Source organism: Stegodyphus dumicola, chromosome 8 (genome assembly GCF_044657685.1).
Source record: "Stegodyphus dumicola isolate Sdum_Otavi_A_Nest chromosome 8, ASM4465768v1".
NCBI classification, from domain to species: domain Eukaryota; kingdom Metazoa; phylum Arthropoda; class Arachnida; order Araneae; family Eresidae; genus Stegodyphus; species Stegodyphus dumicola.
In genome coordinates this window covers 161,114,962-161,131,860 of record NC_140775.1, presented here as the reverse complement: position 1 = coordinate 161,131,860, position 16,899 = coordinate 161,114,962, and positions in this window count along the sequence as shown.

Below are 16,899 nucleotides of genomic sequence, written 5' to 3'. Positions count from 1 at the left end.
TTAATCCAATGGTTAAGATTTAAGACAGTATAGAATATGAAAATTTGGAACCTGTTATAAATTTGTTACAAGAAGTATTAAAACTCCTTTTGAAATAATTTACAAAATTATATTTGTTACACAGTAAGAGAAAAAGATATAGCTACCATAGATGAATATTTGCTAAATACACATGTTGTTATGAAAATATAAACTCTAATTTTATTTATAATGGTAATAAAATTGTTTTAATTAGTGCTTCATTTGAAAATCTTTGTCAAAATGAATAATGTAATCGAGGTAAATGTGCTAAACAATGGAAAACTATTTTATTTTGTGTAATATGTGAATGGCAGTGATCAATGAAAGCTTGCTATAGGAAGCAGTAAAATCAATGTTATAGGGTTTTTTAAATTAGGCAAGTTTTCTGTTTTATTTCATAAAACAGGAAGGAATATGTCAAACATTTTTCGAAGGTAGTTTGAACTTGGACTATAAAGTGGCTGCTAAGCACAGGAAATGCAGTTTTATTGCTTGAAAATTGCACTGACCACAAAAAGGGGCACTGCATGCCTTTATTATCAGCAATTAAAAGTGATTTTTTTAATTATCTTTATTATTATTTTTTCATTATTATCTGTGAATTTCAGTTTTTAGATCAACGTATCATTGTCAGAATTAAATGCCACTATTTGAAGCAAATAATTTAGTGGGCTCAAATACATTTTAAGAGCAGTTCAAAGTAGTATTTTAACAGTCTCAGAATTAGCTCATATTTTGTGGAAATTGTGCATCGTTATGGTAAAAAATCACTTCTATAAAAACGATTTTAGTATATCTGAGGTTTGTCACATTAATTGTTAGCATGCTGATTTAGAATGTGATCTAACATCATTAGAACAGACATTTTAAATGGAACATCTTTGAATTTTTTGAAATGCTGACTATGATTTTATTATAAGACATTTTCAGATGTTTAAATTGTATCCGAATTATTAGAAAATAGAAGCGTAAATGATTTGAAAAATGTTAGTAGAGGTTAGTCAAGTTCTTTCCAATTGCTCAGGTCTTTTGATAAGTTTAATAAAATTGACATTTTATGCCTGAAGTATAATCTTGCACAAAAAGTATTGGCAGTTTAGAGCAATTAATTTTAGTTTTAAAAGTATTGACAGTTGAGAGCAATTAATTTTAGTTCTATTTCCAAGCAGAAAAGAAGAGTCAATTTAGTTGGATAGTTAATGTATTTGGAACATGTGATTTTTTATTGACTTGTTTTAGGTATATTTTCAAAGCAAATTAAATGAAATTTCACTACTGTTTTTATGCTAGAGACAGAAGAATCAACTGAATATATTAAATTTTTGCAAAATATTGAACATTGGCTAAGATATTTTAACTGCAATGAAAAACATTAATCTAAATTTTCTGATAAAGATTAAAGAATAAAACAGCTTGAAAACCTTAAAATCACTATGATGAGATTAATCTTTATGGAAATATTATTTATGAGATAAAGTGTGTAACCTAAATTAGTCATCTTTGATGAGAAAGAAGGATTCAGAATTTTATCATTGCTGTTTCTGGTATTAAAACTTGCATGAAATGCTGAATTTTCATGTAACTCATTCAGAGGTTCTAGAAGTATGTATCAAGATTTGAAAGAAATTTCTGTATAGTCTAAGGAACTCAAGCTAAATATCTAAAATAATTACTAACATTTTTTTATATTGTTTAGAATAATAGGAATTAGATTTATATATGAGTATACTCATATATAAACCTACTCTATACTCATATATAAAGTATGACCTAACTCAGACTAATTGAAACAATTTGTGAAATAACAAAGATCAGTTATTCATTAACTGTATGTTTAGGGGTCTATCCATTTCCCTAGCGACCACTAAAAACAAAATATACATACATTTTGAAGGCTAATTAATAGTATGTTTTTTTAATCAACTGGTAAGTGCCAACTTCCTGGTGTACTCAATAGGTCAACTTAATTTAATGGGTACTCTAACATAGTAATGGGAGGTGCATACATTTGTTATGTGTAAAGCCGCCATAGTTCATTTAGCTAGAACTTTGTGCGGAATTTGCAAAGGTAGGTGGTTGTCTTCACTTGATAACTGGAATTAGATAACATACAAATTATTCTTGATCAGTATTCTGCAATCTGATAAACGGAAAGGGACCAATCAGAGCTGAATGGAACTTGCATTCTATCCTTTTGACGTGGTACAAAGAAGTCATCATAAAACAGCAGCTCCCCATGCAATATAATGTTTTGACTGTCAGATTTAGGTTACATTCCACGAGTGTATGAAATGCTGACCATGGTCCGAGTGATAAAATTGTTAAACACTGGGGCCCCGACACAGGTTGAAACCCCTATGCATGGCGGTGAGCGGGTGCATGGGCGTCTGAGCGGCTGCATGGGCGTTTTCATCCGCTGAGCGGCTGCATAGGCGTTTTCGTGGTTTTCCCCAACTGTAATGTGGATATGAGCCCGTTTCCATTAGAAAACCCTTTTGTAAGGTTTCCATTCCATCAGGTAGATGGTCCTCGCATGCTTCCCTGTAACCAATGAAACCAAACCCTTTCACATTACTGATCATATTGAAATCTTTTCAAGCAGTATGTATATTTATATCTTCAAGACTAGAGATCATGTTCATTGTTATTTGATACACATTTTTACCTGTTCAGAAATAATTATACAGAAGGTAAATTCTTTTCAATTTGTTTGTCTTAATATTTTATTACTGAATGTTAACATTTTTATTTTAAGCTTTTTATAACAAATAGGTAAGAATTATAAAATTCAGAAAAAAGCAAATGATAATAGATTGTGGTGAATAACAATCATCAATATTATGAGATGCAAGAGTATTTTCTTCAGTTTCCCCAACATATGAAGATTTGTTTTAGCATAAAAAAGTTGAAAAGTATAGTAAAGATTCTTGAATATTTGTCTTTACTTGTTAGGTAATGATGATCCAAATGTACTGTGTATTGAAGGTGAAAAATTAGTAGCTTAAACCCTATGTTAATAAAAAGAAGTAGAGTCTGATCATCTTTATTTAAGAGTGAAAAGTATTAAATAAAATATTGTTTCTGGAATCCAAGTGATTCAGGAATCAAGCGAAAAGTTCAAGAAACTTTTGCCCTGGAACTCGAATGTTTAGCATGTTTTTCACGCATTTCCCATGTTCTTTGTTGGAACAGGGGTACATGGGTCACTCATGTGCCTTGTGGTAGAGTTTGTTGTTGAAAGCTGCAGTGAAAGCATCTGCTGTGGTTTTTTATGCTAATTTTAGGTTTTTATATCTGTTTCATGATATTTTTAATATGACAATTTAGAGTATTCATCTTGGGTCCTAAAAAGTATACTAAGAAAAATTAGAATAACAGAAAAGCTGTTAGAGCTACAATAGCAGTAAAGGAAGAACTTATCACTAAGCATATAAGTGGTAACCACGTGACTGTTCTTGCTGCTATGTTCGTGATGCCTAAATTTATTGTTTGGACAATTTTGAAAAGTAAAGAAGTTATAAAAGCAGTTGGTGAGATGAAACTGTTTATGACACTGATCTCTAACAGACCAAAAATTATGGCAGATGTAGAAAAACTCCTCTTATTTTAGGATTAATGGAAAACAGCAGGCTGATAATGTAAGTTTGAAAATGTAATTTGTGAGAAAGCCAGGGTCTTTCATGATGATTTAATGAAAAGAATACCTGATACTACATTCAAAAGAAGGGAGGGTATTTCGAGAACTTCAAAAAACAATTAAGATCCACAACTTTGTTATGCATGAGATGCTGCCTGTTCGAATTGTAAATCACTAGGAAAGTTTGCCAAGGATTTTAAGAAATTTGCAAACAGTTAGGGCTATGTGTCGAACCAAGTGCTCAGTTGTGACGAAACAGGTTTCCTTTAAAAGAAGATGCTCTGTCGAACATATCTCAAAGGAAGAAAAGTCTGTATTCGGGCTATAAACCAGTAATAGATCGACTTATTCTCTTGTTATGTGGTAATGCTATTGAAAACTGCGAGATAAAACCTGTTTTTGTGTACCACTTAAAGAATCCATGATAATTTAAGAATAACAGTATCATTAAGAGCAAATCTAAAAACACCACTAGGCACGGCAGATTTACATCCGAGATTCTTAAGCATCAAAATAGTTCCAATGTCCGTAACACTTTCGTTAATTATCAATATTATTAATAATATCAATTTGATTTCTAAGTACATTTTCAGAGATTTTCTATCTTGTGTGTGTAATAGTAAAACACGAAATGTGTTTTAAATAATATTTAAACGAACGTAGTTGTGAATTGAAAAAATGAGACCATTTAGAAGGTCATTTATCATTTTAGGTCGTCATCTAAAATTGATTTAAAATACCTTATAAATAATCTGTAAAAGTCGCTTTACGGCAATAAGATAATCAATGCACAGAAGCAAACTATACGCGCTGTTTTGTTCAACTTAACCTGACTGATATTGTAATACTTGATGAGGATCAAATAGTGAAATAAGCTTAGTATTGAGAATGTTTATCATATAAATGTATAAAATATCGTTTAAATATGATTAACTTTCATTTTATGTTTGAATAAAATGTTTTATAACTAATCAAATGTTTCTCCTTGTAACAATTACAAGATTTCATATATTAAGAATATTCTTATTGCAATATTCAGAATAACTTTACATTGTAATCTTATTTGCAAAGTTAACATTTGACCAATGTCTATGATGCAAATTTAAAGATTAAAAAGTGTAAAAAAATAGAATACTAACATTGTAAACTTATTTGCAAAGTTAATATATAATCAATGTCGGTGATGCAAATTTAACGATTAAAAATATACGAAAATAGAATATTTTAACTCTGGTGAAGTTTTGTAAACGTAAACAATAATAGTTAGAACTATATCGAAGATACACTCAACACAGAAAGGTTGCTGTTCTAGAATAATTTTCATGGACGTTGATCCTGAATAATTTAAATTCTTGTTAGCATCTGTTCAAAAGTGAAGGATTATAGCCCATAATATCATACAGCTCTTATTTTTGCAACCTTTGGTCTTCTAGATGCAAAAATATTTTAAATGATGCAAATATTTAATTACGAAATTTAACTTTTTATGTAGCTTTTCTCTCCCTACGGTAACAAGACTTTATACTCATTCAGCTCCTTACTATGGCTATAGTAAGTAGTGCATATAATGTAAATAGTATATGACCATGATCCTTTTTGTCTCTAAATTTATACACTCATTTGTTGATTTAGTATTTGATCGGTTTTATGTTACTCATTGCAATTATTGTTTATGTTGTTTGTTATTGTATTGTAATGTTTATTGCATTGATGCTTTAGTTGTAAGTATGGCTTCCTGTCCAGGGATTGTACTGCCCGGGACATGCAGTCCTTGGAAAGGGGGCAGTGTTACGGAATTTGCATTTAGATAGCTAATGTTAGTAGAATTATAATTAAAATTGTTTTATTCCCCTCACAATGGAGCATGAGACTTATGTTAAGAGAAAGCTACGCCGGAAAAGTAAAATAGAGGAGGACAAACATTTAACACTTAATAGATATTTATACTTAAATTGAATAAATGTTATTGACTGCTTAAATAATGTAATTGAATTACGGTTACATCTGTAACCGTAATTCTACTCTTTTGCTTTCCAGAAAGAAGCAAAGAAATTCCTGTGACTTTCTCGCGACTGATTGAAAGCTTTAAGAAGCCGGAGAGAAACATTTTAGGAAGAAAAGTTCATTTATGCTGTGCGAAGGTTGTGCTTTTCGACGTTTGTACTGGTTTTAACCATGCTTTGATCAGCTAGGTCTTTTTCGTGCATTAATACGATGCAGCATTTTCCCATCAATGTACCTCATGCGAGGAGATTGCTTAAAAAGTTACGCATATCTGAAGAGCATGTGCTCTTTGATAGACTTTCTAACATTGCTCGACTTCAACGCAAAGTTCTAGAGGGAAAACGTGTTAGATATTAGTCTACATCCCCATGAAGAAGAGAACTTTATTTTTCACCTTAAGAATTCGAAAATTGACGTTAGACCATTTAAGAATCCTGAATGACTTCATAGCTCTGTTTTTGCTTCTGATAAGGCCTGTTTTTCCGACTCGGAAAAACAGAAAAGTTAAGCATTGCGAAGCTGTGAGTGATACGGATGCCTGTATTGCTACCCCTAACGCTGATGAAGCTGGTCGGGTTGCACCTTACAAACTCGCCAAGAAGTTTCCGGTACAGAATTCTCCGCCTGTGCTTGCTGAAATTCTTGTCAAGAATATTACTTCTCCAGAGGCAATTCATACAAAAAATTCTTTCGAAGTCTTAGAAACAGATAGTGTTTCTGAAACTATGATGGACTGTAAATAAGGATTCTCCTAGTAGTAAGAATTTAGTGAAGCCTGCGCTGCTAACTAATCCCAAGTTACCAACGCTGCAGTTAAAAAAATGTAAAGAGTGCCACCGATCGTATGTCCTCCAGCATGGTGTAAAAAGATTTATTGTTATCCTGACTAATAAAATAACCATCGTCTTCTATAATGTTGCTAGCCGCTAGCTTGCACAAACAATATTTCTTAAAAATGAAATCCAGTTTAGCACCTTCAGCTTTAAAAAAAAGACTCTCCTCTTAAGAAAGTCATTCGCGGCTTACCAGAAGACTCGAATGTTCAAGAAATTCAGAATGAACTTTGTAATGACAGTTTTCCGTTTATTAAAATGACTCAGTTTATTCGGAAAACAAATGGATTTGAAAAGAAACTGCCAGTACTTTTTGCGTCGCTGACGAGAAACGATATTGGTAGAAGCATTCAAAAGACAAAGATTCTGGATCTCTATTCGCCGATTCAGATCAAATAGAAGTAATAGAATGTGTTTTCGATGTCAACACTTCGGACACGGACAGGAGACAGGAGACCACTGGGTGAGCAGCTGTGCCGCCATGAAGACTTTCAGCTTTATTGCTCACTCAGTGGGACCACGTTTATTTAAAATTTTATTACAATAATATATTTTATATTACAATAATTCATAAATAGTTCACTGTTCATTATAGTGCACAGTTCATAAGTCTGTTAAAGTTTATTTATCTTTTGAAGTCAATAATTAGTCTGAAGTAAGTTCTGATAAAGCTCTGAGAAATTTTATAGTTAGTGTGAAGTAAGTTTCATATTTGTTGATTGAAGTTGGGCTGTCTTGAAGTGATGCTAATTATGCCGAAAAAATGCTGATGTGGAATTGTGATGCCTTAATTTATGCTGCCTTTAGATTATCACAATTTTCTATGAGATATTCCATTAAATTATGAAGTTTATTGCGGAGAGATTTACTTCTGAGTAGTTGTTTGAACCATCCTTAGGCATTTTCACCTGTGAAAGGACGAAAGTGGAGGTCTTTAGTGATTGTACATTCAAACAGGTAATGATCTATTGTTCCTGTTGATCCACATATACAGTTGTCTGTATGATACAAGCCGAAACGAAAAAGATATGAAATGAAGGGTCCATGTGCTGTTAGAAGATATGTTATTGCATTATTTGTTGTAACTAAATTTCGTGTTGGTTTTCGTAGAAACATAAAAGTTCGTCTGCCCGTATTATCTTGTGACCACATGAGTTTCCATTGTAAAATCAAGTCCTGTTCAAGTCTTGATTTTAAAAGTGATATTGGATTTGGTAAATACGTTATTGCTGCTATAGTACTATTTGCTGCTTCTTTTGCCAAGCTATCTGCCATTTCGTTGCCCAATGTTCCAACGTGGGCACGTGTCCAATGTAGTTTAGGTTTTTGTCCAGTTGGAAAATATGCGAGTAAATATTGTATATCTTGAACCAAAGGAGAGCGATTATGACCAGCTATTGCTTGAATACTTGATGCACTGTCAGAAATTATAACACTGGTTATTGAGAATTGCTTTGCATATGTTATTGCTTCTCTTATAGCCAATAGTTCTGCTTGAAATACTGAATTTGTATGATTAAATTTTGTTTTCCGGGTTTGTATAAGATTATTATTTCTGGAAACGCAATAAGCACTGCCTACGCCTAACTCTGTTTTTGATCCATCTGTAAAAATTTGAATTTGAAAATGATCTATATTTGAATTTACTATTAGATTTTCTGAATATAATTGATTTGGATGTAAGTTTACATTTTGTTTGAGTGCTTCATATTCTGTTGGATGATAAATATTAGAATTATATGTGCTTGTTTGTCGAAGGCGTGCAACTTTTGTTTTAACTGCTTCTTTCTGTAAAGTCAGAGTAATTGGTGGAATACCTGAAATTATTTGTAAAGAACTGGTAGGTGTTGTTCTATATGCTTTTGTTATTGATAGCAGAAAAAGCCGTTGTATTGAAGTTAGTTGTCTTTTTGCATGTTGATTTAGATCTGTGCCCCAAACAGAAGCGCCGTATAGAAGAATCTTTTCTATTACTGTTGTATACCAAATTTTCTGATATTGAGTCGGACACGGGCAGCTGTTTTGTAACAATGCTCCGAGATGTCTCAAGTGTGGATTAATAATCTCACCTGCACTTTTACTCTACCAAAAAAAAGGCTAGGCCTACCTGTGTGAGATGTAAAAAATCTCATAGTGCTTCATTTAGAGGTTGCGAATTTTACCTTAAAATTCGTAATAAAAAGAATGCCGACAAGACTACTCCTGAACTGCCTTCCGATACCAACAAGAAATTTTCAAGGCCTAGGAAAACATCCACCGATATTTATGATGCTGTGAATGCCTCTGCTCCTACTTCCAAGACTGCTGATTCCATTAAGATCATTTTGTTAACATCTTTGGCAAAATCTTTAAATATGCTAAGGCTTTTAAAGGCCTGAATACGCAGGAGGAAAAACTTAATTCAATTAACTCGTGACTGTTTTTTCCTAATGCATGATATTTTAATGTAATTTTGATGCCATGATTGTTTTACTTTCAGCTCTATTAAGGCACAGTTACTTAAACTGAGCCGGAACACAGCTTAGAAGGGAGCTAGCTTATCTCGGCATAATAAAGTAATGTCAAGTCTCAGCTCAGTTGTCCAGTTAGCTGGTGGTTGTTTAAATTTCAGCGAGATGTATTAGCTTTCTTTTTGCATTGCGTTATATTTTAACATTTATTTAGTAGTTTGAAACATAACTATTGATTATATTGAGTGATATTATTGTACAAATATCTCTGGGGGAAAATCCAGCGTTCTGTTACATTTCTTGCGATAAGAATAAATTTTAGTTACCGTTTATCGGACTTCTGCATTCAATCTATTACGAACCCGTACGCATGCAACATTGTTTCATTTGTTACATCGAAAACATTTTCATGTCTGTAGTTTATAAGTTTTTAAATGCTATAATACGTTAATAATATTCCTTGTAGCTTTATTACTTTAGAATTATAGTCTAACAGTCATATGAAAAAAAAAAAATCGACTAGAAATATTCTTTCTTTTTTATGTAAGCAATGTTATGACTTTACTATATGGCAATACTGAAACTTCCATTGTTTTCTAGAACATGAATTCTTGAAAGTTTTCTGAATAAGACTTTCTTTTGGAAAATGTGTGTATTGATTAAAACGTTTCACAACAGTCTGCATAGCAATGCTCGCTATTTAACCCATTAATACAAGGAATCTTTTTATAAACTCATTTCATACCTTTCTATAAATTGATATTTCATTTGTAGTTAAGTACAAATTTAAGTATTTAAGGTTTTAGTTTGTATGCGACTTATCAATGGGATCTCAAACTTTAAATATCTTAGCTAATTTTTGTTGGATAGGTATCAAATCTTTTATTTATTTTTTGGAATGAATATACATATTTATTGAGTTTAGGGATCGGGGAGCCGAATGGAAAGTTATATTCTTCAAGTTTAAAAATGTAATAACATGGATGTTTTCGTTATTTGAATCATTTTTAGAATTCTAAAAAGAGGAAATATAAGCTTGAATATAAGTTAATATTTATTTATATCAGATGAAGCTCAACTGAACATAGCCTCAGTGGGCAATTAATTTTGGAATGGCTTGAGAGGAAAAAATGCAAACTGAGTAAGGTTAGATTAGATTGATAAAGATAAAACTCGCGAGGGTTCTGCGTCTTAGAGATGGACCTTCTAAAATAAATTGGTTTGTATTCACGTTATCCGTGTGGGAAAATATGAAAACTTGCATACAGTCAGCATATTCGTGGGACCTGGCTGAACTATCAGTGTTTAGCCATCGTAATGCTTAGCCGCTGGTGGGCACAGCGGAGAAAAGGGAAGGGGCAAAGAGGAACAGATCAACTGTATTTTGTAAGAAGTACGGGTTTCATAGATGCTGTGAACTACAGATAACGGAGCTGGGAAAGCTGTAACTGGCTTCTGAGTGGAACTGTTGAATGTACTGCAAGTGCTATGTTTATCTCCAAGTGATGGTACATTTTCTTTAAAGTTTATTTTGAATAAACGCATCTACAGTCTTTCACAGAAAAAATTCAAAATCTTTTAAAAACCCTTCAGTCCCTTTCACTTTATTATATTTGCTTTATGAGAAAAATTGTCTTTACAGAATTATTAGAACTGTCTGATTTTACCGTGATAATTGCATTTTTAATTTCCATGACTCGTGTTGTTTCCTGCAGCATTTTCTTTGTCTTGTAACTAAATTCTTAAAAGTTTTCTTATTCAAGGAAATAATACATCTTATTAGCTTATAATATTGTAAACTTCTGCTCTGTGTAATTAATTTATAAAAAACTAGTAAAGTTCTGCATGTTGTTTTAAATTAGTTGTAGCTTTGAAATCAAATAATTCTTTACAGTTACATGCAAAGTAACAGGTTCCGATTATCGCGTCGTAGAGTCCCTCAAATCATGCTATAACGTTATATAATAATGCTATAACTTTGTTTTCTAGTTGACCAGAGGGAGGGCAATGTAGTCAACTAATGAGTTATATTCGAATTCTTAATTTAATCACTTGCTTGCTCTATCAGAATAGACCAATTTTATTCATCAATCAAAACATCAAATCAAATGTAGCACTTTAAATCAGAAGCATTTGTAATGGACACTTCCAATAGCGATCTTATTGAATTTAATGACAGACATGGGAGTTTTTATTAAAACTTATTTTCAGGTTAGATTAGGAATTTTCAGTTTTGTTTGCTATATATTTATTTCTATGACCGTATGTTAATGGGGATACTGTGGAACAATCTATTATTCAACTCGTAAAAAAATTTTTGATTCTGAGAGAATGAAACCATAGGTTAAAAACAACATCTTAGTTAAGACACAATAACACGCCGAATAAATACTAATTCAGAAGACAAACAACAAAAATCAGCGTTATATTTACAAAATTTCCACAGGACTGCTTTCGATGGTTTTACCGAACCACCATCCTCAGCTGCAAAACCACAAATGAACAAGATAGGAAAAAATGATTAGATAAGAATGCCTGGACAAGAATAAGCAAGTGGCGCCATCTGTGTTGTGGAAACCAGAACTAAAACATAATTTCTTTAAAGGCCGAAGGCAAATTTGGATTGGAATTTAACATCTTAGTACCAAGCAATGCAGCTTTATGCAAAATACCAAAAGAATACTTCGAACAGTTTCTAAAACCCTCAAATACAAAGAAACAATACTTTGAGAAATTTATTGCTGGGAAAAAGAAGTATCATCTGCTTTCATCTTAAGAAATCTTATTTAACTGTAAAAATGCGAGAGCTGTACCAACATGAGATCTCGTGCTGCCTGATGCAATAAAAGCGTCAGAAATATTTTTGGTGCAATAAAAGTGTTGGAAATATTTCAGGGGAAATATGGAAGTGAAATTCATAGGATTCTTTTTATCCAATAACACATATTTTAGCAAAATTTATGAAATCAGCAGTGATCAGTTTCAGCAGCTTATTGAAAGAAAAAAAAAAAAAAACTGATATTCCTAACTTCGCGCAATTATTAGTTTATGTAAGATACATATATGAAGGAATTATACGTGAGAAACATCTAGTCTTTTGGGAGCATGTACTAAAAAAGATGCTACTTCCCCTTCTTTTGCAAGTTTTTGATAAATGTTTCACTAATGAAAGTTTATAATGGAGTTGCGTGATTGTCCGTTTAAATGGTGCCAATACAGTTATGTTCGAGAATGCTGAATTTATATCAAAAGTTAGTGAACATATTTTCACTCACTGCACGGCTCAAAAGAAGAGAATAGTAACAAAAGACAGCAGCAGATTTAAATTATGTGCTTTGAGATGCTATCAGAATCATTTCAGAAAACGCAGAGACATTAACAGTCATCCGTTTTCAAAAATTTGCATTTTAGGAATTCCGAATATTTTATTACACAGAAGTATGATGGCTTTTATGAGGACATATTTTATACAGATTCTTATAGTTGAAAGATTGACAAAAATTAGTTTTTAGAACTTTATTACGATTCAAAAAATTTTTTAATGAAATGATTTAACTGTCATTTTCAGAAAAATAATTGTAGGATGTTTACGTTAAAAATGAACTTAAAGAAAAAATAAAATGGATATTTAGAAATTTTTACATCTAAAGATTCTTTTATAACTGAGCAAAATCCCCCCCCCCGAAGAGTTAATTATAAAAGGAGTTTATAACATAATTTCTAACATTTTCCGATATGATGCTTAAATAAACTAATATTTTAGGTGAAGCAAAACATTCAGCATAAGATTTATAGAATCAAAATAATCGGTCAATTCTTCAAAACACTGAAGGAATTATAAGTTTTTTCGACACAAAGTCTTGATGTAAAAGCAAACAAGCACAATTAGCTTCTTTATATGAAAATTTTATTTTGCCTTTAATGCGCGATAAAATTATATTCGTAGTTAAAACAAAGATTATTTTCGAATAAATTTTATGATATTTTGCTAGCAAATGTTTTAATTCATATACCTGCATGCTTGGATTTGTGAAAATATTTGCTCAGGTAAAAGGCTTTGCCAAGTGAAAATGTTCGAGAAGCCGAAAACTAAAATATATATATTCTATTGTACTTATGAAAGCAGAAGCAAAGGAACGATATTTAAATTTAATTAAAAAAAAGCGAATTAGAAATCAAGAAATATTGTTCTTGTATTAGCCACCACCACAAACTGTTTCAAAGGAATATGAAAGTGCAGTAAAGTTGTGATAATGCATTACTAACGAGAACAGAGCATGACCAAAAAGCAAGAATGGTTTTTAAATAATTTAATATAGAAATATTTCTTTACAAATTTTAACTTTGAGAACTACAAATATTTCTTTTCCCAAAGAGTTAAGATGATTACTAGATTATACACACCACAAGTTTTACAAAACAATGCAGAGCATGCACAAAACAAAGTATGTAGATTTAGTTTGAAAGTTAAAAAAAAAAATACATGAAAAAGAACATTTAGCAGAATTTAAAACTCAGAATAAATATAATACAAATAGCATATACTTTGCTGAGAACCTGGAAGCAAACCGTTTAACGCAAGACATTTAAAAGAAAAATTCCTTAAATAAAATTACATTTTTTTACATTTGTATTAAAGAAACTGTTATATAAACAAAATAGTCTCAAATATAAAATGTACATAAAGAGGAAGGCTGTTATTACAAAAATTTTAAATAGCTTTCCTTTTTAACTAAAATTCATGAATTCAGTTAACAAATGCAATATCTTTTATCCTTCTGTAATTTAATGGAATCTTCTTTAATATCTTCAATTTAATGGAAAACACACAAGGTTATCTGCCTAGAAAGGCAACGAGGGACATCTGTATGGAGGACTTTCTATGAATGTTAATTTTGATTTCTCATTTCAGAGTCCATTGGCTTATTTTGGAGCAGAAAATGCGAAAAACAGCAATGTTCTCACCTGGATTCGAAATCCAGATCTCCCGATTGCTAGGCGAACATACTTCCAATTACACCAGGAAGGCATGCGGTAAGGATGGAGGAAATTCCTTACAACTTTAGTTCAGAAAATAAGAATAAAAAATTGAAAAACTAATTTGAAATCAGAATTAATAACCGAAATAGTCATTATCGATTATTGTAAATTATCCATCAAGAAAAATATTAAAGTTATAATTTTTTTTTAAATTTTAGAACTAGACCAATTAAATTTGATTAATGTATTAACCCATTTACAGTCAACATTAATAGTGAAAACTTTTTTCTCAATTCCCTTTAGGTAAAACATTAATTTTTAATAATTTTGAATGGTAAGCGAGATCTTCTGAACCAAACATATCCATTCAAACCAAGATAATACACTGCTTATCGAAATAAAAGGATATTAATAGAAATAATGAATATAATTTGTAGAAAAGAGTTATTTAATCACCAGACAAACATGCTAATTTATGTTAATCTCAAAATATTGAATTATAAGTCGAATTTATGGAGATTTAAAAATGATAGTAATATATTCTCTTATTTTGCTGCATATATTTAATTCAGTCTTACGTTCACGTCTGACAAAAGTGCAAAGCTAACATCTCGTTAGGTTATTTTAAGACGGCAAAGAATACAAGAACTGTCTACCTAAGGGGACGGATGCCTCCTTGGAAGATTTCCTAAGGGAAACGGGCTCGTATTCATGTTAAATAAGGCGAAAATTACGAAAACTAACCATGCAGCACCCTATTTGCATAGGATCGAACCCAGGTAGAACTACTAGCATTCAGTTATATTACCCCTTTATAACCTCACTTGTAGATTTCATAGAATTTACTGAACTACTGATGACTTTTTGAACAATAGAGTAGCAGCTGACCTGAATCTTGTGCAACTTACGTGCTACTCAGTAGAAATCTATTATATGCCAGATTGCATAGGGGTGGATTGGCAACTCAGACGGACATCTGTTTAGAACATGAATATGTTGCAGCGTTAAATGGAAACATTAAAAAATAATGCGTTATACAATAATGGGTGGAACAAAAGGAGAGTTATATTAAAAATAACGAAGAGTGCAAATGTGCGATAGTATTCATAAAATAAAATAGAGGACAAGCAATAAATTCGAACGCTACAGACGGATAAAAATAGTAAATGATACAAAATTTTGTCTAATAGAATAGAACGCAGTATAACTGAATGACAGGCAAGGGCTGCAATACTGCTACTATAATATAAAAATAACGTATGTCACACAATGCAGCTTACAAAGATAAATAAAAAATGTGTTATTTAGTTGAAAATTAGTATAAAGTACCGACTGAACTATTGTAGACCTTATACTGTTGCATTATACTATTTACTATGCAATAACGTAGAATACACAGCACAACAATACGCTTAATACAGTTTAATACATATGCCACATAAGGTAATGCAGTAAGCTATATACTATAATAATAGACTAGTCTGCAATACTACTGCAATAGTTATTCGCAGTACAGAATGTACCGTACTGTAACAAGAGGATATTCTATTTATACAATTTGATTCATCGAAATAATTGCTCTAGGAGCAGTTACAAATGAAGCAAGGGGATTGCAATGAACAGAAGTTACAGTAAAGATGATTTAAAAGACAGTTGTTAGAATGCTGTTCCTATAATAAAAGTAACTATCAAATCACACAATATAGCCTATTATGATAAGGAACAAGATAAATTATTACATGGAAAGAGTACCGCGAGAATTATTTACAGACCTTTATATTAAAAAAATACAATAGAATAATACAAACAGTATACATAATATTCAATACCTATACTTCTTATACAAAGCACAATAATGAAGTACAATAACACAATTTAATACATATGCCACATAACATTCAAAGCATGCAATATAATCACACAATATAGCCTATTAAGATAAGAAATTATAACATGAAAATGTTTAAAATACCGCGAGACCTTTATATTATAAAAAATACAATAGAATAATACAACCAGTATACATAATACTCAATACATATTATGCAATATATTTAAAAGAGTAAATAAATGTATCGTAATATGTATTGTAAATAAATGTCTAATAATCCAGAAAAATCAACCTTAGTTCGTTTAGACAAAATATAACAAAAATAGATACTTTGCCTTTTACAAAAATCTAAATACAGAGAGAGAGAAATTCTGCATTTACTCTGGTCAAATGCATCAAAGAATAAAGTTCGTACCATTGCCGTCCGTAATTTATCTGGCATCGATCGAATCAGATTTGATGCCATATCTGTAATGTAATTTCAGACCTTCAGATTGCTGCATTTAGTGTATCTTTGCTTAATACTATACAATATGCTGGCTCGGCGATTCACTTCATCTCGTACATGTTCTCGTACGGGTTTAAATATAGTGATTGTAGTGGTGAATGCAGTAATTTATAGAGGAGCCATTCTCTAAAAGAATTTTAGCAGTATATGATGAGCATCTGAAGCAGAGGAGATTATGAATCTTTCCAAAGGATCTCGAGTTTTTTTTTTTTTTTTTTTTTTTTTTTTGGTACATCATGCAAACTTACCGTACAGCTTGCATCCAGTATTCATAGATATTAATGATTTAGGAAAAAATGAGATTACAGTACAATTTCAAATTCACAAATTAAATTGAGAGCATTTGTTTTGATGTAACAAAAAGAAGAGATAAACTAAAAATATAAATAATGTTATAATAAACTGCACTAATAATATTGAATAAATGTCCACGGCGTCAAACTGTTTGAAAATAGAGAGAAAAATAATACCGACAGCTCAGGGACTTTAAAAAATTTATTAGCTTTTCAAAAATTTACCCTTAGATATTATAAAGTGGAAAAACAATACGACCTCGTGGATTCAATTCATATACATCAGTTGTAAATATTTAGTGTATGTAAACCATAAGGTTGGATTATTAATTATAGAAGGAT